The sequence below is a fragment of the Aythya marila genome, assembly GCF_965140915.1.
Source record: "Aythya marila genome assembly, chromosome: 1".
NCBI classification, from domain to species: Eukaryota; Metazoa; Chordata; class Aves; order Anseriformes; family Anatidae; genus Aythya; species Aythya marila.
Window position 1 is genome coordinate 89324288 of NC_139042.1, and position 26757 is coordinate 89351044.

Consider the following 26757-nt stretch of genomic DNA (forward strand, 5'->3'; position numbering starts at 1 on the left):
AAGCCCCCCCAGCCCCGAAGGCAGGCCGAGGAGACCCGGGGGTGCCCGGGGGGGGGGGGGGGGGGTCCAGCAGGGCCGGGGGTTTCCCCCCGCACCCGGCGCCGCTCCCGCCGGGGGGGGGGGGGGGGAGCCGCCAAAGCGGTGGCCCCGCGGCGAGCCCCGGGAGCCCCCCCAGTAGCCGGGGCCCCCCCGGCGAGAGCCCGGCCCCCCTTTTCCGTCGCCCACCCGCCGCGCATCTCCCTACCCAGGCCGTCCGCGCCATTTTAGAGACACGCACACACTCCCTCCCTGCACACCCTCGCACACCCGCTCGCACACACGCACGGCAGCGAGGTTTCCGCTGCCGCTGCCAGAGACAACAGGCAGCAGCCGAGCCCCGGCTGCGAAGGAGGAGCAGCGGCGGCAGCGGGGGCGCACGGGCGGCCCCGGCTCTTCCCCCCCCCCCCCTCCTTTCCTCCTCCTCCTCCTCCTCCTGTGCTCGCACACGCCGGGCACAAAATGCGCACTCGAGGTAATTGCAGCCCGCAGCCGCGCCAGGGGAAGGGAGGGCGCTGCCCTGCGCGCCCCCACCCCATTAACCCGCCGCGCACTCGGCAGCCCCGGGGAGCCCTCATTGTTGCCTCGCTGCCGGGGTGGCTTTCGCTTTGCAGGAGGGCGAGAGGGAAGAAAAGAGAGGGGAAGGGAAGAGGAAAGAAAAAGGAGAAAAAAAAAAAAGAAAAAAGAAAAGAGAAAAAGAAAAATACCACCAAGCCAGCCCTTCCCCCGCCCGTCCCCCATTGTTCGGCCGCGGGAGGCTGGGCGAGCGCAGCGCGACGGGCTCGCCATTCACCGAGCCGAGCCCCCCTTCCCCCCTGCCATCTCCGCAAACTTCGGGGACCCGGGGGGGGGGCGAGGGTCCCCCCCACATCGCCTAAAGAAGTCCGAGTGCTCCCGCGAGCGAGGACTTGGGCGAAGGGCTGCGCTCACTTCCGCGGCGCTCTCCCCGCAGAAATCCCGGAGCACGGCCCCCAGCGCCCCAGCCCCCCCCCCCCCCGGGGGCTGCGGGGCTGATTTTGGCCGTGCGCCCTCGCCTTCCCTCCGGCCACCCCCTGCGCGCCCAGAGCCCCGGCGCGGAGCCGCCGCGGCACGCCGGGCGGGGGCGGCCCCCCCCCCTTTATATCCCCCCCCCCCGCATCCATCGGGCACGTTGGGAGATATTGATCACGGACGACTTCATTTTGCATAATTGCGGCTGACAGGGCCTGTGGTTCCCTCATTTACGGAGCAACAGCTCCGAGGGGCTGATGGATGGGGAGAGCGGCTCCCCCTCCACCTCCTCGCGGTCCCCCCCCCCCCGGCAGCCCCGCGCCTGCTGCAGCAAATGGCCGGCGCCCAGCAGCGAAAATCCTCGGCTCGGGGCGCTCCGGCTCTCCTCCGAGCCAGCGGGGCTGGCCTGCAGGGCTCCCCGGCCCCGCAGGGCTTTGTCTGCACGGCCCCTGCCGGGCCGGCTCGGGCCCCAGGTGCGCGGAGACTTGGGTGAAAAAGTGCTTGGGAAGTTGGGGCTTTTTCTCCCCTTTTTTCTTCACCCCCCCCCTCCAACAACAAACAGCTCGGTTTCTCCTAAACAATGCATCCAAACCAGCCTCGCCCCAAAGTTTATGTCGGGCGCACGGCGCTAACGTTTCTCCTTGCCGGGAAATGTGGTGTTTGGGTTTTTGTTTTTGTTTTTTTTTTTTTTTTTTTCCCCCAGCACTTCTGGCGATCCCTGGGTTACGAAAGCAGCATTGCGAGCACCTCTGCAAACGTCTCGGCAGCTACGTGTCCCAACCCCACATCACCTTCCGCAGCCCTTCGGAAGAGTCGTACGTCCACAGCGGGCGCAGCAAAGCGCCCCGCAGCCCTGCTCCCAGCACAGGGGAAAAAAAGAAAAAGAAAAAAAAAAACACACATATTTTCCATGGGAAAAAAAGGAAATGAAAGAAAAAGAATTAAAAAAAAAAAAAAAAAAAAGGGTAAAGAGCAGAAAGTTGCCCGGCAGAGCCGCGCATCCCGCTGCCGGCCCTGCGCTCCCCTCGCGGAGCTCCGCACCGAGACAAAGCAGCGAGCGAACTGCGCTGCAGATGGGCGGCTATGAATTTTTGCTGCTGCTTAGAGCTTTAATTACTCGTTCTTGATCCGTGGGACTACGACACGACACCGCCAAGGTTAAAATGCCCTGAACAGCTCTGAGCAGATGTGAACGAGTTGGCAGACGCGCAAATGAGGTCTGCCTCTAAGCATGATAACAAGTGACTAATACATTGCATATCGCTGAAAGAAAATTATTTTTCTCTAATTTGCATTAGCTTTTTCTCCTTTTTTTTTTTTTTTTTTTTTTAACGCCAGCGACATTCCCTCCTCAGAGGCAGCAGCCTAATCCTGAAAATATTACTCCGTGACTTTAAAAGATTTGGAAGGAGGCAGAGATTGCCAGTGTTTTGGCTATGCAGCCTTGTTTATCTTTCCGCCTTTGCTCCAAGGCAAAACTAGTTTCGCAAGCAGTATTCTTGCAGAAAAATGGCACATGTCATATAAAACACCAGTTTATAGGAATTGATGCTAAAATTGTTGAATGAGTGCTGGCGTACTTTCACCACTAATAGCGCGGCGTAATCCATAAAGAACCAAGAGGACATTCAAGGCCAAAAGGGAAGGAAAAAGCAAAGATTGGAGAAAAATAGATAACAGGCAGCCAACCCACGGACCAAAATTACAAGAAGGGTGTGTGTGGGGGGGGGATCAGTATTTCCCCTTCCTCCTTGCCTTCCACCCCCAGAACAACCTCGAAAAAATAAAAAGGTAATAGTACGCGGAGGTCACTTGCTATATAAAACGTAGCGATTCTCGTAGGTAGCAAAACTGTGTCAGGTACAAATATAGGCCGGGACCCAGTTCTCCAAGTTCCCTCGACTTTCCAGAGGCTCTTCTGAAAGGGCCGGGAGATCGCTGTGGATACAGGAGCCAACTTCAAGCACAGGCAGCGTCTCATATCCCGTGCCTCGCGAATGCATAAATAATAATAATAAAAACCTAACAGAGGGCTCGGATGCGGAGGCTCTGATGAGAAAATAGCCGCTCGGGTTGTTTGTGCAGGAGCAGCTTTCCACCGGGGAGCTGCTCCAAGGGCTCCTGCACATCGAGGTTATCTCGGGCGGCGCGGTGCGATCCCGAGGGACAACAACTTCTCCTCCAGCAGCGCTGCTCCAAAAGCAAACACGCACCGACAGCCACCGCACCGGCACCATGCCCCAGCGCTGCCAGCGGCTCCGCGCCCGCCGAGGGGACCCCGGGGGCCTCCCCACGCCCCTACACCCGAGAAGTCCCCGGGGCCCAGCAGCGCCAAGCGCCGCCGCTTCCAGCGGGGATTTCCCGGCCGCAAAACCCGTCGGGGGCCGGGCGCGGAGCCGGCCGAGGAGCGCGGCGGCCTTGCCGGCACCCTTGCGCTGTAAATCAGGCGGAGGAGCAGGAGGAGGAGGAGGAGGAGAAGGGAAAAAGAGGAAGAGGAGGAGGAGGCAGGGGCGGCTTCTCCCCGCCGAGGAGCGGCCCGAGCGCTGCCGCTGACGGCCCGGGCCGGCCCCCGTGCGCCCCGTCGGGCCCCGGGGCGGCGCCCCCGGGAGCTGCTCCGGCCGCAGCGAGAGCTTTTGTGTGCAAGTGGCGGAGAGGCGCGGGCTATTCGCGCTCCAACAGCTGTCACATTATTTGCACTAGCTGTAAACAGCCTTCACATTCCCCCCCCCCCCCCCCCCCACCGCCTCCCCTTCCCCTCCCCTCCTCCCCTCGCCACATAGTTAAATCCAGACTAACAATCCACAGTTCGAGATCAAACCAACAACAGCAGCATTGTGTCTGCCTTCATTGCTTTACCATCAACTACTGCAGCTGGTTTACTCGAAACAAGGAACACCCTCTGCCCCCCGCCCCCCGCCGCCCAACCAGCCTCTTTCGGGCGATTGTTCAGGCGGAGCCTCGCCGCCCCGGAGGGCTCCGGGGGGGCCACGCCTCGCCCCATCGACCCCATGCGGCGATACCCGGCGGGGCTCGAGGGGCGACGACTTTGGGGAGTTTGGGGGCAGCGCTGGAGCTCCCGGAGCCGAGAGGAGCCTCCCGCAAGCGCTCGCCCCCCTGCCTGCCTCCCCCCGCTGCAGGACCCTGCAGCATCCCCGTACCTGGCCCCGCAGCGCGCTCCCCCCTGGGGACCCCGACGACCCCGGCCTGGGAGCATCCCCCGGGGCTCGGAGCCGCTGTGCACAGCGCAGTCCCCTGCCCGCTCCCGTGGAAGGGAGAGGCAGGACAGACAGACACACAGGCTGTCCAGGCAGTGGGCAGGATGCCGCACGCTCTCGCCTCGCGTGTAGGGCGCAGCTGGAGTTGGGGCACAAAGCCCCGCTCCTCTTTCCCTGCGTTTACATGTTCCTGCATCAGCGACAAAGTTGGAGAGGTGGAAGTCACCGAGCACGGGAGAAAGAAATCAATCTGAGGAGACCTTCCCATGCCCAGTACGACACCGAGCACGACCCAACCGGTCTGTCTGTAAAGGGAAACCACGGTGGGACAAATTGCTCTAAAACACATCTGTCGTTGCACGAACTCTTGAAGATACCACGGGAGGGCACCTAGACTTCCACGGTGTGCTTGCACACAACAAGTTTTGGAAGGGAGCAGACGTGATTGGAAGGACACCTCCATCCCAGCCCGCCTCGCCAAAGGGCAGCGCGCTCCCTCCGCGGGCAGGCAGGGCGCTTCGCAGCGCCGCGACACGTCTCCAAGCAACTTCTGAATCGGATTCACCACCAAACGATGCCAGCAGCGCGTACTCACAGGTCAGTATCATCGACTATTCATCGCCTATACGTAGCTGGAAATCTGCTGGCCTGGTAAAAACCACTGCTAACAAAACAATGTCAGCAAAGGCTGCAACACACTCTGGTGAGAGACGGGCGATTCGTGCCTACCGAGGCTCTTTCAGCACAAAGGCTTTCAGAGGAAGAAGAGAGCGAAAGAGGGAGAAGGGGAAAAAAAAGAAGAAAAAAAAAAAAAAAAGAAAAAAAAAAGGAGGGAGGGCTCTCGTGTTTCAGGGCTGCTGTCCCCTGGGAACCAAGAACCAAGTGTAGCTTCAATCAAATGCTGACTTCTCCTCCGGGAGCTCAGTCGGAAACCTGATCTCACTAGCTCATGCCTGCCTCCATGCATATAGGCTGGGTTTTCTTTCATACCAGCAATTTGTATAAAGAGGAGAGCCAATACAGTTTATTGCAAGCGAGATCTCGCAGTAACGGATCGGGAGAGAGAGATTTCTGCAGCTAAAATAAGACAACCTTCAGCCGCCTGCTCAGGGCAGGCCGCGCCGCAGCCTCCCGCAGCGCCCCACGCACGGCTCCGCCGTGGGCGCCCCTGGCGCAGCGCGGCACGGCACGGCTCAGCCTCCCACGCATCTCCCCGGGCCCTGCCTGCATCCTCCCCGGCTGGCAGCAGCCGCCCTGGGTTGGGTTTTTGTGCAACGCCAAGTTACACTTCCATTAAAAACGTTCACCCCGGGAGATCACTTCCTGCTCGCAAGAATTGTTCCGGCTTCTCCCGCTGCTTGCCACTTTAGCCCAAGACCTTTCCACCTTTCCCTCCTCGCCCAGCGCCGCGGGGAGAGCCTGGCGAGCACCCAGCCTGCCCACGGGCAGGGAGATGCCCATGGCATGGCACAGCACGGCACGGCACAGGAGGTCTGTGCAGGTAAAGCAGGCGAGTCCTCCTGGCAGAGCTCGGCGTAACTTTGCTGCTTAATTCTGCACGGGGCTCTGCTAATCCACTTTGTGCTTGCCTGCTGAAACAGAGGGAAAAGAAAATGCCGAGCAGGGAGCGCAAATGGGCTGGAGAAAGGTGAGCCAGGGGGACGGCAGACCATGAGAAGGGCTTCCTAAACGCACAGCCCAGCCTCTGCTGCTGTGGGCAAGCTGGAGAGGCTTAGACACAACCCAGGACTCTGGGGTGTGGGAGCAAAGGGGATTGCCCAGGGATCCCTGTGGGATCTTTCCATAGCCTGGAGCTTTCACGTGGAGAAAGTTGGGCTCAGGGAGAGAATTTACGCTAGGAGAAGAGGAGCTCTGCCCATCCCTTCTCGCGCCATTAGCGAGTTTTCTGCGAATTTCAAGGAGAGCTGAGAATACGCCCCCCAGCTTTGATTTCACTCCTCCGCCCCTACCCGCCACCACGCACAAGCACCAGACCCGAGCTGCAGCTCCAGGCAAAGCTCCCCCAGCCCCCGCAGCAGCCCCCGGCCCCAGCTGGGCAGCGAGGGGGATGCCCCACAGCCCGAGGGCAGCGGGTGAGGGACAGGCAGCCCCAGGGCACCCGGCCCACGCAAGCACAAGGACAGCCACCGGCTGTCCCGGGCACGGGGCCCGCTGCCCGCACAAGTACGGGCGTACTTCTCCCTGCTATCAGCCGTGCCAAGCGCCAGCTACGCCGATACTCCCGCGGAGGAGGAGATTTGACTTTTCTATCTGAGGATGCAGGCCCCAGTGTGTTGTAATATGCAAATAGCGAAAAGACGTGCGAGGCCCCTAGGTGAGGTATTCCCGAGCGCTGAGCGAGCAACCTGGGGTGAGAGCGAGCGCTCCTCGGGGTAAAACAAAAAAGAGGAGCCCACCCTCGCGGGTAACGAGCCGGCTGCTGGGGCCAGCACCCCACAACCCACCGCAGGCCGTCCGGAGGAGCTCGGGGAGCGACTGCCCTGCAGAGACGCAGCTCGCAGCCGTGGGAGAGCGGCGGAAAGCAGAGCACAGCTCGCTCCAAGGCGTCTCGTCTCGCCCCTCCTCGCCGCGGAGCACGCCGAGCACAATGCCAGGCTTTCCCGGTGCAGGCTCCGCCGCGCCGCGCGGCCCCGAAGCCTCCCCCCCTCTCCCCAGCGGTCTATTGAGCACACTCGCCTCTTTATACTGCCCGATTCCCAGTGTGGCTGGTGGATTCTGTGCTTTCCACTTTAATTGTCTTATCCAAATAAAGCTTTGTTTTCCTTAGCGCGACAATCCCAACATTCAGCCCAAGGTTTTCATTGGACAGAGGAGATATTTTATTCGCCGATTGTTTAGAGAGTCGGGGCTTACACGGAGCAGCCCTGGCTTGTGTGCCTCCGCTCACAATGGGGTCTTTGCAGCCCTGTTCCCGGCCGCCTCGGTTCGTTTTCCACCGCGATCGGGACCGCGATCATTTTTTTTTTCCTCTGAATTTCATAGCTCCTCCAACTCTACCCGAGACTTTAACAAGTCTTTTAGTTTGCACCTAGACAATAAATTTAGTTTAATTTAGCTTCCGGTCTTTAATTTTAGCAGGTCTTCTTTTTGCATGCAAATCAATATGGCAATTACCATCTAAAAGCTCGCCCAGCCCCAGGTCAATGTAAATTGATCATTGTCCGCCTTCTACAAAATAACACCGGGAGTCTGTGGTGCATAATGAGATTATACTGGAAACTGTCTTTCAGATCACAAATTATATTTCATGCTGTCAGGATCTTCTCCGAGCGGACTTCCTCGCATCTCTAATCGCACGGCACCGGGGCTGTCAGCTCGGACTGGGCTGCGTGGAGGGCTCGTGGGTCGGGGGTGAGAGTCCCAAATAATTCAGGCCACGCCTGACAAAAACCCACGGGCAGGTGCGTTCACTCGCTAACTTTTTCAGTAGTGGTAGAGAGGAGGAGGGGGGGAAAAAAAAAATCCCCTCGCTGCCAGGAACTGCTGTCCAGCAAACAAGGAAAAATGAATTCCCTGCTGGAAAGCAGCAGAACTTTCCTAAATCTGCTCTCGCTGCGAGCACTTGGCCTCCTCCTTTCCGTCCCCACCTCTCCTGCTCATCGGTTCAGAGGAGCGCCGCCGGCAGCGGAGGATCCCTGGGGAAACGCGCGCTGCCCCGGGAGAGACGGCCCCGTGCCGCACGGCTCGGCCCGAGCAGGTGGGAGGGAAAAGGTCGCCCCGGAGCAGCCGTCGCCGTGAGCCCGTTCCGCCAAAGGACACGGGGATTAACCGGAGCCAGGGCTGCTCACGGCCACGGGAACTCCCCCTGCCTGCAGCCGAGGCCTCCGCGCTGGCTCCTGCACGCAGCCAGGCGCACACGCGCAGCCGGCTCCGGGAGAGCTGCTCCGGGAGGCCAACGGGGCCAGCCCGGCTCCCTCCCTCCACGTTACTGCAAAATCAAGAGCCGGGGGCTAAAACAGGCCCGCGCCGGCCATGCGTTATTTCCCAAGCCACGCCGGTCTGAGGAGGAAGTATTAAACTCGGCCTCACGCCGCCGTCTCGGAGCCCGCACTAAAACGTGACCTACAGCGGTGCACGGGGGAAAGATAACGCATCGTGTGTCACCTGCAGCACGCCGCAGAGTCCCAGGCAACAGCCCCACACCTCTGCCAACGCTCACAAACCCACAGCCCGCTCCTCCTCCACGCCAGCACCACCCAGAGCTGCGTCTACACCAGGCGCAACGTGGCTGCCACCCGAGCCGGAGCGGGCCTTGCGCCTCTCTTCGCAGGGGCCACTCGCTGGTCAGAGCCGAGAGACCTTGCAAAGGATGGCCACAGCTTGCCGAGACTACTTAGGCATGTGCAGCACTCCTTATTTCGGGCCACGGTAGCCCCAGTCCCCTCTCCCCGCAAACGACGACCCAAAAGGACATCAACAACTTTGTGTGGTCCGCAAAGTTCGCTTGTGCTGACTGCATGGGGTCCCCAAAGCTCAGTTGCCCCAAAGCTTTGGCATCCCTCTAACAGGACCAGCCTCAGCCTCTTTCTGCCCACACGGCCTTAGAAAAAGTGAATTATTGTGGGGTGGGGGAAGAGGAGGGCGAAGGGCCGGCAGCTTCCAGCCGCCTGAGGAGCTACAGCTCTGGGCACGTCCTGGTAAAGGCAGACACAGTGCGTGACACGGAGCCTGGGCTGTCCACCCGCGCAGGAATAAAGCCAAGACACCAGTATTGTTTCGAGCCCCGGCCCATATTTGGGCATACGGTTCACACATTCTAAATATTGCTTTAAATATTAGAATGGAGACGTTCGCCAACAGGGCCCGGAGCGCACTCGAAGGCAAGAAGTCACTGCTGCTCGCTCTGGGATTACTAGCCTGGTCTTCCCGGCCCTTTTTTCTTTTTTTCTTTTTTTTTTTTTTTTTTTTTTGGGGGGGTGGTGTTGTAGAGAGGGAAGCCCCGCTGAGTCTGTTTGTACTGGTCTCTATTAGATATGCAACAAATCTGCCATTTCCGGCGTTGCCTCTATCTAATTAGAGATGTATTTAGATGTGACGTGTAAATAAGCGCTGAGCTGCCTGCTGCCCTGGCTCCGCGGACTGCTCGGGAGCATTTCCAATAAGGCTGTAGCGCCCGGAACCGGGGCTCAGACAAAGAGGAATGGGAATGGTCTGCGCTGCAGGCGAATCCAACAAAACCAGCTTTTATCTATCGCTCTAAAGCCTTAACTGCTTTTAATCTGTACCGCCCAGGCTTGCACGGCACGATCGCATCTCATCCACCGAGAATGTCTCAGTACAAAAGGAAACACGCACACGCCGTGCAAATAACCCCAAACCTCCTGCCAGCCGCCACGCCAGCCCTGCTCGCAGCCTGCCCTCCTGCTCGGCGAGGTGTGCCCGCCGCCCGGCCCGCCGGGCTGCCAAAAACACGCCGAGGTCAGCGTGCCTGGCTGCTGCGCACACAGGACACGAGCCCAGGGCTGCCCAGGAAAAAAGGAAACCCACTGACCCCGCACGCACACACGGCCCCAGGTGGCCACAGGCTCGGAGCAGCAAGGGGAGAAGTTGACGGAGCTGCAGGCGGTGGCGTGAACTCGCTCTCCCTGCAGGGCTGGGATCCCCCACCCCGGGGCTTCCACTGCGGCCCACAGAGGGCACGGCCAGGCTGGGGGGGACATGGGGGGACCGGGGATCACCCCCCGGGCAGGGCTCGCCCACACGCTGCCCAAGTGGCTGCGGTGGCTTGGCCGGTCCTGTGGCCGGCCGCCCCCGGCTCCGAGCGCGCCCCGGAGTTTCCAAAGAGGAAACTCCTGGGAACGAAATAATCCGGCGCTCGCCTCGTGAACTCTTTTCCTGTTGTGGGAAACCGCTCTCAAAAAGCAACTGGGGTGGACGGGGCAGCGCTGGGGTGCGCTGCCTGCGCGCCCCCCCCCTCCGCCAGCTCCAGCAGCATCCCTGATACCACTGCGCCCCGCTCCTTCCAGGCCGGGGCTGGCGGCCGCGATCCCCTCTCGGCTTTAAGGGTTAACAGCCACCGCCACCAAACAAAAAAAAAAAAAAAAAAAAGGAAGAAAAAAAAAAAAAGAAAAAAAAATATCGCGGTGACCTTTTCCTCTCCGACTCCCCCACTCTCCCTTTCAGGCTCCGGTTCCTGAGCTCGCAGGGAGCCTGAGCGGCTGTCTAGACCGATCTATCACAGGCGGACAAACAATACCAGGAGAAGCCCCTGCCCGGTCCCTCAGCCTCCGCCACTCACCTTAGAAATGGCGAGGAGCAGAAAAGTGACCGCGCTACAATCCTCCCCGGTGTATTTATAGCCTTCCACACAGCCCACCTTCATGCCTGACAAATGAGATTTTGTCTGCTCCCTCAGCGTACGCTCCAATAAACACACGCACACTTTTTTTTTTTCTTCTTCCCCCCCCCTTTTCTTTCCTTTTTTTCTTTTTTTTTTTTTTGGTGCCTGTTTGTTTTTGGTAACATTCCCGGGCTCGTCCCTCCGACCTCGGGGTGGGCGAGGGCCCCCCACGCCCGGGCGGGGAGGCAGGTTTGCCAGCCGGCCAGGGAGGGGCTGGGGGGGGCCACAAGGAAGGAGCAAGGCGGATCCAGCCACGAGTCCACACGGAAACCAACCTGGAAACTTGAACGTGTGTGTGTGTGTGTGTGTGTGTGTGTGTGTGTCCCTCCCTCTCGGTCCCCCCCTCACCCCGAGTGCTCCCTGCCAGCCCTCCGGGCTGCGTAGGGACGAGGTACGGCGGCGCGAGGAGCCGGAGGTCCAACGCTGCAAAAGGCTGGGGAATAACTAATGAGCTGTGCAGCCCATTGATCCAGTGCATACTTCCTAATTAACTCTGAGTCACCTATTTGTGACAGCAATTCAAAGAACTGCACCAGGGATAAACTGCAACCCCGGCGTGCGAAGGCAACGGGAGGGAGGGAGGGCGGGCGAGAGGGGGGAGAGGCGGGGAGGTGGGGAAGGAGGGGAGGGAGGGGGGGGGGAAGGAATTTGCTCCTAATCCTCCTAAAAGCAATTAGGGTGAGCGCTGCGCCGTCTACCTCTCGGAGGGGGGAAAAAAAAATAATTAAAAAAAAAAAAAAAAAAAAAGAGGGAAAAAAAAAAAAAAAAGCACGCAGCAGCTTCGGCAGGAGAAGCGAAAGGAAATGAATCGGGGTGTTGCAAGCGCGGCGGCACCGGGCTCCAGACAGCCCTGCGAGCGGCTCGGGGACGGCAGGAGGCGAGAGCGGCGGCGGCGGGGAGGAAGCGAAGCGCTGCGCGGGGAGCTGCGCGCATCTTGCGCGCCTTTTGCGCGGCGCCGGGCACCGGCAGGAGATGCCCCAACCCCCCCCAACCACCCCCTCCCGGGGCCGGGACCCCCGCACCTCGCCCCCTCCCCAGCTTTGTTCCCGGCCCCGGGAGGGGAAAAAAAAAAAAAAAAAAAAAAAAAAAAAAAGTTAATAGAAACCTTTGGAAAATCCGGGCTGTGCTGCGAGGCTACGTGGTGCGGGCTGGACTCCCCCCGCTCCACTCCACCCCCCCCCCTTTTTTTTTTTTTTTTTAATACAAACACGAATACAAAAGCTGCAGGCTCCAAAGAGCAGATGAAAGCAATGAACGGAGTTTCTGGAAAAGATTCATTAGTGGGAATTAATGCTGCGAGGAGCTCCGAGGCGATATCATTAAAGCCAGTGCCCGCACTTTGTCAGTTTTACACCGCTCGCTACGGCCGGGGCTTTTTTTTCTTTTTTCTTTTTTTTTTTTTTTTTTTTCAGTCGGGGGCGAGGGGGAGGTGCTCTCCGCCCCCCCCCCCCCCCTTCCCCTCCTCGATCAGTGAACCCGGGATCCGACAGACATCGCGGAAACGAGAGAGGGAGGGAAGCGAAGAGAAAAAAAAACACACACACACACACCAAGAAAGAAAGAGGAACGTGAACGCTCCGCAGCCCTCGCCCCCGGACTCGCTCCGCGAACATCAAATGCGTGCCTCATATGCTGCGCAGAGCCGCCCCGCTTGGCCCCGGCTTCACAAAGCAGCCTCCGCTGCTGCTGCCTCCCCGCCCGGCCGGCCCCCTCCGACCGGCCCTTTGATGGCGAGCCCCGAGCCTCCCTCCGGCTCGCTCCCCGAGTCCCAGCTCCGTTTTTAAGGCGCCCGAAACTTCCGTGTCACGCCGGACCTCACGCCAGGACGGCTGGGCGCACGGGAAAGCCCCGGGCCGCCCTGCCCCACGTGCGCCGCGCCGCCCGCCCCGCCGGCAGGAGGAGGAGGAGGAGGAGGAGGAGGAAGGGGGCAGCGGAGCCCCGGGCTCCCCCGGCGCGGGCACGGAACCGCTGCGGGCTCCCCGTGCCCTCACCTGGCCGCCCCGGGGCGCGCAGCCTCCCGGTGCCGAGCGGGGACCCCCCCCTTCTCCCGTCCCGGCGCCCCGCTCCTCGCCCCGGCCGCTGCCTCGGCGCCTTCCCCGGCACCGTCCCCCCCTCCTCGCACCCCCCCGCGGGTTCTCCGGAGCGGACACCGCCACCCGCGGCTCCCCGAGCAGGCATCTCCGCCAGCAACTGCCTCCAAACTTCCCCTCCCCGGAGGCGCACCGGGAGCGGCGGCGTGTGCCCGCGGCCCCCCAGCCCGCCCCCCGCCCCGAGCCGCAACTTTAGACCGCGTCCCCGTCGAAAGGGGGGTGGGAGGACCCCGAGGGGAGCCCCGTCGAGCCCCCCGGCCCCCCTCCCCGAGGGCTGCCTGCGGGGCGCGGAGCGGAGCACTGACCTTCCTGCCGCGCCGTGGGTCCCGCCGCCGCCGTCGCCTCGCCTCGCCCCGCTGCTCTCCCCGGAAGGGCAGCCCCGTCGGGGGGCGGTCGTGGGGGTGCGAGGGGGAGGCTGGAGAAAAGTTTCCTCGCCCCCCCTCCCCCTTCTCCGGGGGGGGCGTGCGCCGCGGCTTGCCCCGCTGCGGGCGGGCGGGGAGCTGCAGGGCGCGGGGGGCAGGAGCGCGGCCGCCGCCTGCGCCGACGGGGCAGGTGCCCGCGGGGGGGGCTTCGCTTCTCGGCTCCGCTCGGCTGGGCTCAGCGGCGGCAGCGGGAGCAGCAGCAGCCCGCGATGCTCATTCCGGCTGCCGGCTCTGGTTTGGCAGCGCCATGTTGCTGGCTTGCTCCGGGCGAAGTTCCTGCGCTGGCGAGCGCGGCGCTCCCCACATCTCGCCCGCGCCGCCGTCTCCCGTGCCCTGGCCGCCGCGGCTTTGTGTGTGTGTGTGGCTGGGGATTTAATTCTCCTCCTCCTCTTCTCCTCCTCTCTCTCTCTCTCTTTTTTTTTTTTTTTTTCTTCCTCTCCCCCCCCTCCCCTCTTTAGTCCGCCGGGAAAGCCGCTCTTCCTCACCTTGCCGCTGGGAGACCGGGCTCCGTCTGCTGCACGCTGCGCTCCCCTCGCATCCCCCCTCCCTCTCTCCCTCCTCCTCCTCCTCCTCCTCCTCCTCCTCCAGCCGCCGCCTCCCCTCCCTTCCCCTCCCCCCGGGCAGGCGCTGCACCGAGGGAGCCGCCGCCAGCAGCAGCAGCAGCAGCAGCAGCGCCGCCACCGCTTTTTCCCTCTGCAAGTTTCCCCCTCCCCGGGCTGCGTTTCCCTGCCCAGGCAGGGCTCGCCCCGCCGCTCTCCCCCCCCCTTTTCGCCCTGACTAATTGATTTGCCCCCCCCCGCCGCGCCGCCGCCGGCCCCCTCGCCTCGCCTCGCCTCGCCTTGCCCTGCCCTGCGCGCCCCCCCCGGCTGGCACAGCTCAGCGCTGCCAGGCTGCGGCGCCCCGGGGGGACCCCTGAGCGCTCCCCGGCCGGCGGGGGAGAGGAAAGCCGGCCCCCCCCCGGCTCCCCCCCCACCCGCCCCGCCGATACTCCCCTCGCTCGCTACCCAGAAGGCCAGTGGAGAACCGCAATTACCATAAAGCTCCGCTCACTCCGCTCCGCCAAGCTGTCAAAACCCCGGCGGCGGCGGCGGCGGCGCTGCCAGACGGCGCTGCGAGGCTCCGCGCCCGGCCCCGCCGCGATGCAGCCCCCCCGGGACGCCCCCGGCCCCTCCGCCACCCGCCCCTTGGAGACCCCCCCCGACCCCCAACCGGGGCTCCCCGTCCCCGGGCGCTCCGGCTCGGGGTCCCCCCGTGGCGCAGGGGCATCCCCGCCGCCCCCCCCCCTCTTTCTCTCTCACAGCCCCCCCCGCCTTATAAAGGGGTGTCCCCCCCACACACACACACACAGCACCCCAACTTCGCAGGGCTCGGCCGCGCTGCTGTGCGCGCCTGCCCCCGGGCCCTTCTCCCGGCTCTAAAATCGGGATGGAAAAAGACGCTCGTTTGTCAACGTCTGCATTGCGCGGGGCGGGGGGGCCGGGGGGGACCTTATTAAAGCGCGCTGTCGCCTGATCCGGCTTCGGGAGCCCGTAAGGCGCTTTCCGCAGCGTGTGAACGGGGGCGGCCGCCGCGGCGGCTCAAGCGCGATTCCCCTCCGCTGCCGTTCCTCCGGCCGCTTTAAGGTTTCTGCCCGGGTTCAGGAGCCCTTTAATCTCCGGGTTGGTAGTTATCGGCTGCATCTATTTACTTTGGCACGGCAACTTTTGGCTCGCCGAGCTCGCCTCGTAAATTTCGCGTCCGTAACGCCCGGCTCCGGTCCCGCGGTGACCGCGGCGCGGAGGCTCCCGTGGCCCCCGGGAGAAGCGGGGGGAGCCCCGGGGCGGCCCCGCACCGCCCGGCCGGGGGAGCGGAGATCCCGAGCAGCTGGTGAATAGCGCGGATATTGAGCCCCAGGGGGGGGATTTTTAATCGCGCCCCTTCCAAAAAAAAGAAAGCTCCCGGGAGCGCAGCGAGGCAGCACGGCGGGCAGGGAGCGCGCAGGGAGCGCTCTGAGGATGGCAGAGCAGGAGTTCCCGAAAGTTGGCCGTGGCCAAGTGCTCCCTCCTCCTCCCCGCCAAAAAAAAAAAAAAAAAAAAGGACGGAGAATCTCAGCCACGTCAGGAAAATCGCCAGGGTCGCCAGCTGCCCGGGGCGGGGGGAGGTGGGGGGGACACGGAGCACGCACGGCCCAGTCACGGCTGGCATTTCGCGAAACTGGCTTTGGGGTTTTCGCTACGGATCTCAGAAGAAGTCGCCCGTCTCGAAGCAGAAGTGAAAGACCCACCGGCTGAAACCCAAAACTCCGCGCCGCTCGCCTTCCTCGCCCGGCAGCGGCCGGGCCGGGCCGGGCCGGGCCGGGGGGCGGTCGGTGGGCGCACGACCCCCGGGGGGCTGCGGGCAGGGCCGAGCCGCGGCCGGCGGGTTTGCTGCCGGGGCGGCGGGCCACGCACGTGAAAAAAAAAAGGCAGCCACACGTTTTTTTAATCTCCGATAACAAGCAGAAGGACACCTGGCCTATTACGCTGTAAAGCTATTTTTTATAAAGACGTTTTAGGGCTAGACATTAAAAGTTATTAGACTGAACACACGTGAGTTACAGACACACAGCTGGAGGAAAGGCCTCTGCCTTTTTTTTTTTTTCTTTTTTTTTTTTTCCCCCTTTCCTAGGGAAAACCTCGTTAAAATCGCTCCTTTCGGTAGGAAAGCAGAACTATCGCGGCTGTCGGCGAGGTGGCCGCAGCCGCGGCTTCCCGGCTGCGCTGGCTCCCGGCTTTGTCTGTCCCCGCGGGGCCGGCTCCGCGGTGCCATCGGCCCCCACTTGCATCACAAAAGTCGCCCGCTTCCCTTCCCCCGGGCGGCAAAGTCCAGATCACATGCGTCTGCCTACGGCGTGGGCTTGGGTGTTTTTTTTTCTGTGGTTTTGTGCTTTTTGTTTGTTTGCCGTATTAATTTCTTTTTTCTTTCTTTTTTTTTTTTTTTTTTTCCCTTTAACCGGTGATTTCAAGTTATCTCGCCGAAAACTCGCTCCACTTTTTTTTCTTTTTTTTTTTTTTAATTTTATTTTTAACCGTAGTCAAACTTTTCTTTCTTTGTGCGCGCCGTTTCCTCCGCGGCGGGGAGGAACAGAACCGCGCTTGTTCGCCTCTGTGCCTTTTTTGTTCCCCGGGTCCCCGAGCTTTGCCGCGGGGAGGCCGCCCAGCACATTGGGGCTTCAGTTCGCTCCTCCCGCGGCCTGGCTCGGCCCGGCGGCGAGCACGGCCGAGCTAAGCCGGGAAAACACAGCTCGCTGCCGCCTGCACAGCGCCGGGCCCTGCCCTCCCGCACGCCCCGGGGGGAGCTGACCCCCGGGTCAGGCCGCTGCGCGCTGCTCTCGGCCCGGAGTTGGGGGGGCTTCTGCACACAGCTGCTCGGGGCTCCGTGCTGCTGCTGCTGCTAGTGCTGCTGCTAATAGTGCTGCTGCTAATAGTGCTGCTGCTGCTGCTGCTGCGGAGCCAGGCGAGGATGCGCTCGCACGAGCGGCAGCTCCGATAATGCGAAGCACTTAACCTCCTCGTAAAGACAAATCCATTGTTAATGGCAGAATGGACTTCTCGCAGGAGGCTTCCAAATGGGACGGCTTTACTCCGGCTCTCATTTACCTCCAGCGAGGCCTCTAATGGCAAGCCCCCCCTCTCCTCCCCCTCCCCGCTCCCCTGGCCCGCACGCCTGGGCTCCCGGCAGCTCCGTGCCGCCTTCCTCATGCCCCAAAAGTTGGGGGTCAGGACCCCCGAGCCGAGAAGCCCCCTCCGGGCCTCCCTCCCCTGCCGGGAACACGGCGAGCGGAGAGCCCGTGTCTCCTGGGCTCGGGGAACGAGGGAGAGGGGAGCCGGGCGCCGCGAAGGTAAAATGAATTAATGCGAGCGAGGTGCTCAGACAGCCTGGTGATGAGTGCTAGGAAAAGCCTATAAATAACAGATCACTGTCCTAAGCTCTGAATTGCCCTGCTTGAGTGTGTCTTAAATCAGACCTTTATCATTGCTTATTGTAAGGCTGTTTTTAATGGAAGTGTAGAAATCTGAATAACAAAACAAGACAAGCCTCAATTGGCGTTATACGGGGTCTGCGGCGCTTTCAGACCTGACACGGTGCCAGCATATTGTTACACCGCCATGCGAACTCCCCGCGCAATCAAGGGGGTTTTGCATAGCACAAGTACTATAATTTTAGTTCGCAGTTCAGGGCTACTCTGTTGACAGGAGATCCATTATTTCCAGCCCCCCCCCTTCTCCCCTCCCCTCTCCCCAGAAGAGCCCGAGAACGCCTTCGGTTCAGGGACCGAGCGGCGCGCTATCTCTCGTACAAAGGAGAATGACAAATCTCCCCGCTTGGCTCTGCTTTGCTCCGCACCCTTCCCCCGCTCCACAAAAGAGCCGCGGTGCCCGCGATCCCGAGGCCCTGCTCTCTCCGTGCTCGGGAGAGGCAACCCGCCACGGACACCCCGACGGACACCCCGATGGACACCCCAATGCTCTCCGGGCTGCCCTCTGGCCACCAGGGCCCGGGCAGAGCTCAGCGGGGTCGCACAGCCCCCAGCCTCTTGGGATGGGGAAGGGGGCAGTGGGGTTGTAGGAGGACAAGGGGAGAGGGGTGCGGGGCTCCCCCAGCTCTCCTGCTTGGAGACCTCGGCCATTTTGTCTGCTCGCGGTGTCGCCCCCCCTGCGGGCACCGGGATGCAGGCAGGGGACAAACAACCCCCCGTCCCCAAGCAAGGAGCAGTGAGGGCGAGGTGTAGCCATCACCTCCCGGGCCCCCCGGTCCCAGAGGGGTGCCCGAGGCTGGCGTCGGGTCCCCAGGCTCCCTCTGCACCCCCCCGGCCTTGGCTCGGCAGCCACCGCGCTCCGGAGTTTCTGTATCATCCGCCGGCCGGGGGAAGCGAAGCGCCATGGTTTGAAGGTGTGTTTGTGCAGCCTGCAGCTTGTATGTTAATAATTGGATACAGTCGATGAATCACCTCCGTCCTCCTTCTGGTTTTGTTTTTGTGTTGTGTTTTGTTTCAGAGTGTGTGTGTGGGGGGGGGGGGGTGGGGAGAGAAAAGCCAGGAGACGGTGCCGTGCCTCAGCCCTGAATACCAATTCCGCGGCCGGGTTCACAAACACTGGGGTTATTCACTCCGCCCCAGAGGTGACAGCGGGCTCCGGGCCGCCGGGGGCCTCCGCCGAGCTGCGGAGCGGGCTCGGCTCCCGGCTGGGAGCCCGCAGCGGCGGGTGGCTCGCCGGGGAACCTACAAGCCAAAGGAGAGCCTGCAACATCAAAGCGGCAGCGGAGCGGGGGCAGGGAGGGGCTCTCGGGGTGTACACGTGTGTACTTTTCCAGAGAAAAGCCCCTAATTTTGCAAGTCGGATCCTTTTCTCTCTCTCTCTCTTTTTTTTTTTTTTTTCCCGCTCGCATGGCAGACACGCGGAGAGATTCTTTAGTCCTGTACTTAACACTTCACAGTGTTTTTAGCAATTAAGGCGAGAGGGGGGTGGGTACAAAGATAAGCCACTTTTGCGCCCTGCAAGTGTGAAAGATAAGATAACAGTAAGCTGGGGCAAAACGTCTGCCTGCAGCCTCCCCCCAGCGATTCTGATCGGTCACCTCTTATCGCTGAAAATGTTCATTTCGAAAGCGGCTTCGAACAAAAAAAAAAAAAAAAAAGGGAAAAAGAAAAGTATTTTCCGCTTAGAAATGCCATTTTAAAGCCCGGTCCTCGCTCTGGCTCCCCGCATCCTCCCCCCGCCGTGTGCCCGCACCGGGCGCGGCGCACCTCCCGCATCCCGGCGCGGCTCGGGGAAGCCGGATCGCGCAGGTAAGGAGGGGACCGAAGCCCTCCGGGCCCTCCTGCCCCTTGAACCCCCCCCAAAAACCCCCCGGCCGCCTCGCTGCCTCTCTCCCCGGCCTGCGCCAGCCGCGCCGCAGGATCCCCTGCCGGCGGCGGAGCTCGGCGCCGCCTCGCCCCTGGCTTCCTCCCCCCGCGCCCCCCCGGCCGCTTCCGACCCCGCGGCCCGGCAGGCACACACCGGGCACGCCGCCCGGCCCCCGCCCTGCCCTCCCCTCCCCTCTCCTCCTCTCCCCTCCCCTCCCATCCCCTCCGCCGCCGCTGCCCGCGGGCAGGATGCGGCCGCCCGCTCCTCCCCGCCCGCCGGGCAGCGCCCACGCCGGGGCCGGGGCCACACGCCGGGTTTCCCCCCCGGGAGGCCTCGCTCCGTCGCCGTCGACCGAGATCCCGGGGGAAAAAGGCCGGGCGCCGCCGCCCCGAGGGCCAGGCGCCACCGCGCTGCCCTCGGCAGCCGTGCGGGGCGTGTGCGGGGCGCTGCTTGCGGCCACCCCCGGCCCCGCCGGGGCCACCGCAGCGGCCCCCGAGCAGCCCCGACGGGCAGGCGGCCGGGGGGGGGCTTCCCCGGGCTCGCCGCAGCAGCCGTCTCCTCCCGCCGCCCTTCTCAGAAACACCTCGGTGCCGCGTTCTCGGAGTGAGTGGGTCAGCAGCTGATGACAAGGGAAAAAAAAAAAAAAAAAGAGAGAGAGAGCGAAAAGAAGAAGAAAAAAAAAAAACAAAAAAAAACACCCTCCCAAAGCCTAGCCTGGCGCGATTACTCATCCCCAGAGTTCCCCTAAGTCAGAGAAACTTGGCCAAGTCCCAAGGCCGAGCCGTTAGCACGGGCTGGGGCTCCCCGGGCACCTTCCGCCGCGGGCACGGGGCCGCGGGGCTCGGGGGGGGGCTTGGGGCCGGGGTCGGGGCCGGGGTCGGGGCCGGGGATGGGGCCGGGGCCGGCGGGGAGCGCGCGTCCCCCCCAGCGCCGGGCGCTCCCGGCGCTCGCTCGCGTTATTGTGGAGCGTTTTTATCTTCACAGTCACATCGGCAGCTAACGAAGCTCGGCGGCTGCAGCCCACACGACTTTGGTTCCCTGCATTTATCCTTCAATAAAAGCCGATTCCTTTATTAGAAACAGGAGACGTGTCTCCTACCGCCCCTATCAAATCCCAACTGGCGAGGCGCAGCCGACACCTCCCCCTCAGCCCCCCCCCCTGCCCGAGAGGGGCAGGCGGCACCACCCCACGGCCCGCATCCCCCCCTCTACCCTCCCGGACCCCCCACCGAGCGCATCCCGCTCCCCCCGCCGACCCCCCCAGGGGCCGGGGGCAGCCCGAGCCCCCTCCCCGAGCCCCCCCGGGCTGGAGCAGCAGAGCCCCGGCGGCCCTGAGCAACCAGCCGGCTCCGGCACGGCACGGCACGGGCAGCCACCTCCCCCCCCCCAACCTCGGCTCCTTTACCCCCCCCCGCTCCGCCAAATCAATCGCCCCGCACCAGGCGCACCCACACGACTTTCGTTCCCCTGCATTTATCGTTCAATAAAAGTCGTTTCCTTTATTAGAAACAGAGGAGACGCTTCTCCCACCGCCCTCACCTCGTGCCCCCTCCGCGGGCGCAGCCGGCGGCCCCCCCTATCCACGTCCCCCCCCCCTCCCCGTCCCCCTTCCCCCCTGCGCCGAGCGCAGCCCTCCCCGCGCCCCCCCCCCTCTCCCCTCCTCGCTCCCGCCGCCCCCTAAAAATAATAACAATAACAGTAATAATAATAACAATAATAACAGCCGCCGGCCCCGGCAGCCGCGGCAGCCAGCCCCCCCATCCCCCTCCTGCGAGCCCAGCCGCCCCCTCCCCTTCCCTCTCAAATCCCCCAGCGCTCGGCGCAGCCAGCCCCCCCGCCCCCCCGCCTTTCCCCAGGCGCAGCCAACGACCCAGCAAATCCCCTCGCCCGGCTCGGCACGGCCCCCGCCCGCCCCACGGCTGCCCCCCCCCCCCCCCCCCCACACACACACCCTTTGCATCTCCCCCTCCCCGGGCACCGAGCGGGGCTGCGCGGCGGCCGCGTGTGATGCTGCGAGCGGAGCTGCCGGCCGGGGAAAGGCTTCCCCGGGGTGCCGAGACGGTGCTCGGAGGATGCCGGCCAGCCGTGCCGAGCCGTGCCAAGCCGTGCCGAGCCGTGCCGAGCCGTGCCGAGCCGTGCCGCGCCCCTCCTCCGCGCTCCGTGGAGAGCGCACCGCGGAGCTCGCCCCGAGCCGAGGAGGGGCCGGGACGGAGCGCGCTGTGTAGCGCATTAAATGAATCGCCTGGGCTCCGGAGGAGGCAGGTGATTCTGCCCGACACAATGAGGGGTTGTGAGCGCTGCGGAATAAAGCGCCCTTCATCGGCCCCGGGGGGCGGCGGGGCCCGGCTCCGCCACGGCACCGCCTGGCCCCCGGGGGAGCCCGGAGCTCCCCGGCGCCCGGAGCCGCGGCGCCCCCCGACCGCGCCCGGAGAAAGGGAGGCGGCTGAGGGGGTGCTGGGGGGCTTCAGCCCGTGCTCCCCCCCCCGGGGAAGGCCCCCTGGGAGGCAGGGGAGCAGGCGGGGCACGGAGCCCCGTCGGGCACGGCACGGCGCGGCACGGAGCGCGGGGCCCCCGGGCGGCGCTGCCCGGGTTGGGGCCGTGGCAGGCGTTGTTTTCCTCGGAGAGCAGAGGAGGAGGAGGAGGAGGAGGAGGAGGAGGAGGAAATCTCCGGGTTTTTAATGAGGGGGTGCAGCGGGGCTGAGCGCTGGGATTACACGGCGCGGAGCCGGAGCTGCGGGCTGTGTGTGTGCGCGCAGGGCTGGCCGTCCCCGCCTGTCTGCCTGCTAATCGCACGTTTTCCGCTGTTAAAAAGAAACCGAGACGCTGTGGCCGAGCCCAGCGCTGTCTCTGTGACTGTGACATGAAAAGATGGCGCTCTCTCCCCTCCCCCAGCCTCCCTCTCGGCTTACACTTCCTCCCCAACAGCTTTTGCCTTCCAGTTTTTTAAAGCCCTCTTTTCTCCTTTCCTTCCCCCCCCCCTCCTCCTCCGGCCGGATACCGCGAGCTTCCCAGCCGATCGGTGGGTCTCTTGTTATTGCGGCGATTATTTTTTAATTTTTTAATCATTCTTTTATTATGAGTATTATTATTATTATTTTTTAATCTCTAACCTCGGTCTTTTCGCCTCTCCTTTTTCTCGGAAACCTCGCTCTCCCTCTCTTTATGCCTCGCTCTCTCTTGTGAACTTCTGCTGCTAATGGGAGGCAGTTTGCAAGAGGCGGCGGGGGGGGGGGGGGGGAGAGGAGAGGAGAGGAGGAAAAGAAGAGGGGGGGGCACTCACCCAGCCGCTTCTCCCCCACCCCTCCTATTTCCTCCCTCTCCCCCGAGGCAGCCGGGGCAGGAAGGCGAGCCGGATCGAGGGCTGTGCGTGCCGGGGGGGCAGGAAGGAGGCTCCGGGAGGTGCCGGCGACCCGGTCGCGCTGCGGCTGCCCCCGGGGTGAGGGGGGCGGCTCTGCGGGAGGCATTCCCGGCGCTGGGCTTTACCTGGCCTCGTATTTTACGGAGCTGCGCGCCCCCGAGGTGGTCCCGGGTCCCGCTGCGAGGCAGCCTCCAGCCCCTCTCCCCGCGTTTCATCGCCAGCCCGCTCCAAGTGTTAAGTTTTTTTGTTTGTTTTTTTTTTCCCTCCCCCCCCCATCCGTGTTTTTTTTTTTTTTTTAAAGCCTGCAAATTAAATTCAGCGCCGCTCTCTCCTCTTCTTTTAGTGCCTGTTATGCTAATGGCACTTAGTGCCGGGGCGCTGCTCGCCGGGGATGCACCGAGGCCTCGGAGAAACGAGCCGCAGGCTCCAGCTCGGACCTTCCCCAGCCGGCGGCGAGTTGCGAGCGGCTGCCGAGCACCCGGCAGGGCGCTGTGCTCGTCCTGGGCGGGCTGCTGCCGCCTGCCCGAGCTCATTCCCGGCCGCTGAGTCCCCGCCGGGAGGTCAGGGTGGCAGCGGCGGCTCGGTGCGCGCCCGCCGCTCCTATTTGCCTAGCGCTTTGCATTGCGGGAGGCCAGGGAATTTGGTAATTTTTCCTCCCCGCGGACGGTGGAAATGCAAAAAGGAGAGCTGCTGTTTCTAGGCAGAGACGCCCCGGCTACGGGGAGCTGGCCGAACCTGTCTGCCGTGCTTTCTGGAGAGGAGCCGGCAAGCCGGACACCTTTATCCATGGCTGGTGGAGCCGTTCTCCTGGGCGTCCGCTGCTTTTATCACCACCTAACCCCTTCTTGCAGCCCCTGCCCTGCCCGGGGCCGCCGGTGCGGCCGGCTGTGCCCCCAGGATTGCCCTGCCTCGCCGCCAAGGAGCGGGCACGTGTGGCTTTCTCCAGCGCCTCCTTCCTCCGGCGCGTGCTTCATCTATTCGTTATCAAGGGACGGTGTGTGGAGTGACTGAGCCTAATAAGTTGTCCACTTGTTCATTTCAGGAGCATTGATTTCTGGTTCCAAGGCACTCTGTTCTAGCACTGGCTACAGCTGCGGGGCATTTCGCAGCTGGTCTTTCGCCTAGACAAATATCAGCGAGAATGCGAGCGTTATTAGCCACATAAATAAATCATTAACGCGCACGCAAATGTTATTTCAACCTAACTTCCAAGGAGAGGCCAGCCCAGCGGGGCAGGACGGAGCTGTGCATCGTGCAGGGACCCGCCGGGGACCCCATGCAGCCCGGCCGGGGGTCGCGGGCAGGGGTCGGCACCCCCTACGTGGGGCCGAGCAGCGAGGCCGATCTCCGCCTGCTCTCCAGCTCCAGATTGAACATTAACAGGGCCGGCGGGCCACAGGCCTCACCGCCCAGACCTTTGTCTGCTCTCTGAGGGCCACGGCGGGTGCTTTTCTCCCCGGGTGTGACCATGACCACACATCTCAGCACCGCCAGGCTGGCCGCAGCTGACTTGGCCAAGCGCCGAGCGTGCAGGCACAACCTCCCGGAGCTGGTAGCACCAGCAGGAGCGAACACCCTGCGGTTCTTAAACACGCAGAAAAACAGCAGGACTGACATTTGCTGGGGCTGCTGCGCCTCCCACCAGGGGCTGGTGGCTCCTGGCTCCCCGGGGGCAGCGGTGGTGGGAGCGGGGAGCAGGGAGCGGGGAGAGGCAGCCGCCGCCGCCCGGGCCGCGCTCGCCCTGCCCCGTGGAATCCCGCGGGTGCCAGTAAAGCCCTGCCTGGGAGCCCTGCCAAGGCGGCCTGGCTTTGATATTCCGCACCACGGCCGCTCCTCCGCTCGCTCCTCATCACGCAAACGCCAGCTCGCCCGCCCCGGCGCTCTCCGCAATAAACACCGAACGCATTTCTCCGGGCTCCCAAAGTAAATATCGGATGGGGGAAGCGGGGCTGCGCCGGGCAGGGGGAAAGCTCCCACTTTTTAGCACTTAGCAACCGCGGGGAGCGTTGCGCGCGCCCTCCCTCCCCGAGCCGGGCTCGGTGTGATTTACTTTCTGGTTGCGATGCAGATATTCGCCTGTCAGTTCAAGGGCAGGACAGAAACTGTGCAAGCGGAGTCTTGCGAACGGAAATCTCCCATTTACGAGGTTCTCCTCCAGCACCAAAAGCCACCCTCCAGCACCTTTGTTCTGCGCGCAGCTGCTTTCATCCCCCCCGCCCCAGCCGCGTCTCCCTGCGACCCCTCTTCCCCCCCCCCGTCTCCCTTCCCAGCTGGATTCCCGGCCTCTTCCCCACTGACCCCGGGGGGGAGGCGGCGGGGGCCGGGGGGAGGGGACGGGGAGAGGTCGATTATGAGTGACAAGGCGCATGATAAGAGCCGAAGCGACAGCAAAGCAAACAGGAGCGCTGCCTGCTGCCTCGCAGGGCCCTGCCGCGGCCGCGGGAGCCGTGCCTGCTCCGTGCCAGCCTCCGCACGCCTCCTGCCTCCTCCGGGGCCAGATGAAACACGTGGCGAGCCCGCACGGTGCCGTGCTCCCGTTTGCCTCCCCCGCTGGCTTTGCACAACGCCGTGCTGTCCACCGCCAACCTCCCCTCGCCTCCTCGGTTCCCCGCTGGCCATCGGGGCCGAGCCGTGCGGGACGAGCCCCCTCTCCCCGGGGAGGCTGCACCGGGCCAGGCTGCACCGGGCTGGCGGCTCCGGGAGGGCCGGGGCTGGGGCTCGGTTGCACCCCTGCTGGGGGCTGGGGCAGCCCCCCCAGCCCGGCCCTCCCCGCTGCCGAGAGCCGCCGGCGTTTTCAGCTCTAAAATGGCTGAAAACGGTGTCCCCGGGCATCCCCGCCCGGCACGGAGCGGGGCGAGCCCCAGCGCCCCCAGCACGGCGCTTATGGGAACAATGGGGCCGGCGCCGCCCGGTGTCACCGGGGGAAGTGCCCGGGGGCAGCCGGGGAGGGTCGGGGGGCCCGCGGATCTGCGAGGTGCCTCCCCGGCCGGCTGTGCGAGCCTGCCGTGCCCTTTAATCCCTTTATCCCCGCTCGCCTGCGGCGGGGCGAGCCGCGGGGCCGGCAGCCCCCCGCCAGCCGCCCCGGGGAGGGGACGCGCCGCAGATGTCGCCGGGTCGGGGCGGGGACCCCCTCCCCACCGGCACCCCCCGGGGAACCACCGGGGGTCCCCCCCCCCCCCCCGTGCCGTGCCCCGGGCGAAGCGAGGGGCAGCCCCCGGTGCGGTGCCCGGGATCGGCAGCCAAACGCTCGCCCGGCCGCGCTCCGAAATCCGGCAATTATGCAAATGTCCGGGATGCTGTCCCCTTTGATCTGAACTTCCTCAGGATGAGCCCTCCGCGCTCCGGAGCACGAAAATGCCTCTCGGACACGGAAAGTGAACTGCCGAGCTCCTTTCATCCCCTTTTGTTGCCCGCTGCGGGCTTCGCCTCCCGAGCCCGGCGTTCCCCAAACGCCGCCAAACGGGAAGCGAGGGGCTCCCGGGCACGGCGGGGGGCCACCCCAGGGACCCCTGCCCCAGGGACCACGACCCCAGGGACCCCGACCCCAAGGACCCCGGCCCCCAAAGACCCCAGCCCCGGGGCAGGGATGCTGCGGGATCGGGAGCAGCCGGGGCTGCGGGTTGTCATGGCGCGGCCAGGCGCCTTCCCGAGGCTTGTGCAGCCGACGGGGTCGTGCCCCGCTCGGGGTTCACCCCCCCGGAGCCCCGGCTCGGTCCCGCGGAGACCCCAAAATAAACCCCGCGGGGCTCCGAGGAAGAGCAGGCAGGAGAAGGGGGGGGGGAGGAAGGAAGCGCCCCCCCCTTCGACGACAAGAGCTCAGTCCCCGGGGGACTTTAAACTCCATCTTTTGTTGCGCTCGTTACCACCTCTCCTTTCGTTTCTGGCAGCCGCGATTAACGAGGCGCTGAGCGCACCGCGGGGGCAGTACGGCCGCGCAGCCGGGGACGGGCTTTTCGGGACTCCCGAGGGCCACGGCTGTTTATTTGGGGTTGTTTTGTTGCCGTTTGAGGCTGGTTGGTTTGCGCTGTTTGTTTGTTCCGTGGCGTTTTTCCCCCCCTCTCCCCCCCGCCTCCTTCTAAGAGATATTGAGAAAGTTTGCGCTGTCTTGGAAACTACTCCCCCGGCGTGAGGAGGATATTCTGGCCATTCGCTGGAGGCCATTTTATGAAGCCTGAAGGAGGTTAATTTCAGGAACACGAGGAATACGAGGTGTCTCCTTTTCCCTTCCCCTGCCATTCATTCCAACAAGCTCTGCAGGCCAAACGCTCGCCTGGATGGGCGATGGGCGAATCCCATCCACACCAGGGGTGAAAATGGATGTGCTCGTTCCCAGCTCTGTACGCACAGAAAGAGAAAGCCTATAACATACCTGTGACACAGGAAGGGGTGCATTTAAAGGAGGGTACAGAATAAGGGGAGTA

At 63.6% G+C, this 26757-nt stretch overlaps 1 protein-coding gene across 7 annotated transcripts in view; it reads right to left on the reverse strand.

Annotated features, from left to right (window-relative positions):
• The window catches only part of BCOR (BCL6 corepressor), a 73134-nt gene that overhangs the window by 38350 nt on the left and 8027 nt on the right, over positions 1 to 26757 (reverse strand). For 4 of the 7 annotated variants that reach the window (XM_082770811.1, XM_082770813.1, XM_082770812.1 and 1 more), the window contains exon 1: positions 12998 to 13604. The exons of 1 other annotated variant lie outside the window; for it this stretch is intronic. The gene's annotated coding sequence lies outside the window, so the exon portion shown is untranslated. Of the gene's footprint in view, positions 1 to 12997; positions 13641 to 14601; positions 14622 to 26757 lie in introns of those variants that run through there. 2 more of the 7 variants (XM_082770810.1, XM_082770809.1) reach the window with 2 other exon arrangements.